This window comes from Mangifera indica, chromosome 7 (genome assembly GCF_011075055.1).
Source record: "Mangifera indica cultivar Alphonso chromosome 7, CATAS_Mindica_2.1, whole genome shotgun sequence".
Taxonomy (NCBI): domain Eukaryota; kingdom Viridiplantae; phylum Streptophyta; class Magnoliopsida; order Sapindales; family Anacardiaceae; genus Mangifera; species Mangifera indica.
Genome location: NC_058143.1, coordinates 597,561 through 602,295, shown reverse-complemented (window position 1 = coordinate 602,295; position 4,735 = coordinate 597,561).

The following is a 4,735-nucleotide window of genomic DNA, read 5'->3' as shown; positions in this document are numbered from 1 at the left end:
ATGGATTCACATAATGATTCAAACAAATGTGTTATCTTTGTTCTTGAAGAAGATGTAGAAGCTTCTATCACAAATGAAGCAATCTCATCAAGCTTGGCTCAAGAAACCTTGCCATAAACCCCAACAGAATCTGGAAGACCAAGGCGACAATGCCAAAAATCAATGCACTTGCAAGATTATGAGGTAACTCTTGATGATGAAGTTGATGATGATGGAGAATTAGCACACTTAAATTTTTTTTTCAGATATTAAACCTGTTACATTCGAGGAGGCAATCCAAAATCCTAAATGGGTGAATGCCATGAATGAAGAGATTAAGGCAATTGAAAGAAATAATATGTGGGAATTAACTGATATCCCGCAAGGTCACAAAGCTATTGATGTGAAGTGGGTTTTTAAAACAAAGATGAAGTCAAATGGTGAGGTGGAAAGACGCAAAGCAAGATTGGTGGTGAAAGGATTTGAGCAAAAGCCTGACTATAATTACTAAGAAATTTTCTCTCATGTTGCTAGAATTGAAACAATTAGACTTTTAATTGCTTTAGTTGCCCAAAAGCAATGGAAAATCCATCAAATGGATGTGAAGTCAGCATTTTTAAAGGGTCCACTCGAAGAGGAGGTTTTTGTCAAGCAACCACCTAGATTCATGAAGCAAGGAAGTGAAGATAAGGTGTACAAATTAAAGAAAGCATTGTACGGCCTTAAACAAATGCCATGATCATGGAATAGGCACATTGACTCCTTCCATACAATCGGTTTCCAAAAATGCCCATCTGAATATGCTTTATATGTGAAAGGTAACAATTCTGTTGATGTATTGATATTATGTCTTTATGTTGATGATTTAATATTCACAAGCAATAATTCCAAAATGATTGACGACTTCAAAAGGTCTATGATGCAAGAGTTTGAAATGACAGACCTTGGGCTTATGTCGTACTTCCTTGGTATTGAAGTAGTGCAGAAGGAAGATGGAATTTTTATTTGTTAGAAAAGCTATGCCACTGAAATTTTAAAAAGGTTTTGTATGTATGACTGTAACACTGTAAGAACTCTTGTAGAAGTTGGTACAAAACTGTCCAAGGAAGCCGATGGTAAACATGTCAATTCCACTTATTTCAAACAAATTGTTGGAAGTTTGAGATATCTCACATGTACGAGACCAGACATATGTTATGGTATTGGTTTAATTAGCAGATTTATGGAAACTCCTCGTCAATCTCATATGCAGGTGGCTAAAAGAATCATGCAATACCTAAGGGACACTTATGATCATGGTTTATTCTATTTGTCATTTATTAATTATGCTCTTATAAGTTTTTCTGATAGTGATTGGGGTGGAGAATTAGATGATAGGAAAAACACTTCTGGATATTGTTTTAATTTTGGTACTAAAGCTTGTTCATGGTCATCAAAGAAGCAATCTATTGTTGCACTTTCAACTTGTAAGGCAGAATATGTAGCTGCAACTTCAAGCACATGTCAAGCAATATGGTTCTGTAATGTAATGAACCAAATTCACTTTTCGATTGAAAAGGCCAATGAAAATATATGTTGACAGTGTTTCTGCAATCGACTTGGCAAAAAATCCTGTCACACATAGAAGAAGCAAGCACATTAACATACGCTATCATTTCTTGAGAGATCAAGTTGAGAAGAAAGTAATTGAATTGGTGTATTGCAAGTCTGAAGACCAAGTGGCAGATATTTTCACCAAACCTTTGAAGTACGAGACATTTGCCAAGTTGAAACGTATGCTCAAAATGATGACTCTTTCGAATTAGAATTAAAGGGGGATGTTGGTCTGTTAATTCTGATTGCAAACCAGTTTTTTTTCTTTTCTTCGTTGAATAAGTTTGCTGGTTGTTATAATTTTCAAGAGTTGATTGCTATTCTTTAAGCATTATAAAACTAGTTGCTAGTTTTCAGGCACGTTAAAGATATAGCCTAATTTTTGGATTTAGTTGCTTCCTTTTTGCCATATTCATTGATAATTATGCCTATAAAAAGGCAACATTCAGAAACTAATTATAGTCAGTTCTTGTATTGCTGTAATAAAAATATTATTCCTGCTTTGTTCTTCTTCTCCTGCATCATTCTTGTTGCCAGATTTTTTTATTGACAGTTTTTTTAACATCAAGCCGGTTGATCAATGCCATCAACTTTGTCACTAGTTGGTGATTCACCACGCCTGAATTAACCACCATCAAAATCCACAACAAGTGAGAACGAGACAAGATGAAAATACTAAAAATATTAGTGTTACTGTTCACTTTCCTCTAGAATTCAATTTTCAGAAATTTAATTAATTATTAAAAAATAATATGTTTAAAATAACAATAATCAAATTTATACATATTCTAATATAAAACCCTTCATAAATTTATTTAAAATACTAAAAAATTAACCCATATAATTAATTGTATGAATTTAAAAACCTTATCCTAAATAATATTAGATATTTTTATTTTGAACATATAAATTTAAGTTATTTAATGTAATTTCTTCATATAAAATATACAAACTTTATTTAACAAATAAATTAAGTTTTAAATTAAGATTCATATAAATATTTTATTATTTCGAATTGATTTTTTTATTTGAATTCAAAAATATAATTTTTTAAAATAATTTTTAACTACAAATGTCAGGTGTCCTTCATGTCCTGTACAATTAATTTTTCCTGTAGCATTCAAGACACGTAGAGTTTCTAGATGTCTAAACTTTCTGGGGAAATGCAATAGAACCTCCAGAATTTTAAACTTTCCAGATTTTCGGTGGCCGATTTTTTAAATACTCGCCCATTTGTAAAGTAGCAGTAAACGTGCCCAAATAAGGCTCGCCACGCCAGCGTTTTTCTCAAAAATAGCCGATCAAAGTTGCCCAACCCTCTAAAAAGTCGGTTGACGTCGCTGTCTGTCCACGTGTCGCAGTAAATGGAGATAACGTCTAAATTCCAACTAACATTTTCTGTTAAATTTAACTTTTTATGAATAAATGTTTTGATTTTTATTAGTTAAAAAACGCTGAGCTGAAAAAAACATGAAACCTTGGTGGAATAGGTCCTTTGGCCTTTTAATTAATGCTGGCATACTCCAACACTTCTTGCACACTAAATGAATGAAAGCCTGATTGCTCAACAAGTATGGAAACATCTATAAAATTGACCACCAGTCAATTTTCCCCTTATTCACTTGGTTTAAAAATTGGGTAGTGAAATTCTTACTTTTCAGAAAATATAAATTAAGATTGATTTCTCAACAAGTTTAGTACATTTATCAAATCTTATGTAAACAATCTTGGTTGTGCCTTATAGAACAATGGTTGTAAATTGCATCAATAATTTTAAAGAAAATATACCAAGAACTAAAAAAGATATTTTTACGAAGTTTTTACCTCAAAGATTTAGATTTAAGAAAACATATGATGAAAAATTTAGGTAACAAAACAACAATTAGACATATCATATTATCACTAAAATTTTAGTATTGAAAAACTAAAATCTTACTAAAATTATTTCTTACGAGAGAAAAAACTAATTAATTTACCTTCAAATCAAAACAAAACAAACTTTTTTAAATTATATTTATTTGATATTTTTAATAAAAAGTACTGAAAATTTGATTCTTTCAATCAAAAAGTTTAAAAGTTTTATATTTTAAGAACAAATTTGAAAATTATGTACTTTTTTTAATTTGATCAAAACCTTCAATAAATTATATTAAAAGTTTGACTCTTTTTTTTATGGGATATTAATTAAAATAGGTAAAAAATTTTCCGTTTAAACCTTTTTAGGCAAACGCACAGCAGTTTTACTTTTATAAGCAAATTTTTTTGTAACTCAAAAAATACCCTCTCAACCCTGTATACATAGGCACTTGAAGGAATGTTTGAATGCATGGGTGCGTGTGCAGTGCGCGCACTGTGCACAGTGTGCAGTGCGTGCACAGTGCGTATGCAATATGCGCACTGTATACTGTGCATATTATATATATATATATAATATTATATTATTATATATATTTATTATATTATAATATTATATATAATATATAATAATATAATATATATTTAAAAATTATTATTATTGTTATTTATATATATTATATTAAATATTATAATATTTAATATATATATATATATTATATTTTTTAAATATTATATTAATATAATATTATAATATAATAAATATATATAATAATATAATATATATTTAAAAATTATTATTATTATTATTATTATTTATTATATTTTTTTATATTATTTAATATATATATATATTTTTTTTTTTAAAAGAAAAGGTGCACGCATTACGCGCGCACTCTCGCACTTTGTTTATATATATTAATCAAGGTGCGCGCACTACTCAAGCACCGCACGCACTACGCGCACCGCGCATGCACCGGATGCACTCCGCACATACTCATGCACTCAAGTTTTCCTTCCAGCGTCTACGTATACAGGGCTGAGAGGATATTTTTGAAGTTACAAAAAAATTTACTTATAAAAATAAAACTACTGTACATTTACCTAAAAAGATTTAAGCGAAACAAATTTTATCTATTTTAATTAATATCTTTTTTTTATCATACAATCTAAAAGTTGAGTTCTTTTTATAGAAAAGTGTAAGGTCAATCATTACAGCTTATGAAACTTCTTCCTTGATCAGCAAGAAAAATAAGTGATAAATACGACCATCATTACAACTTATGAAAACCAGTATTCACTCATTATT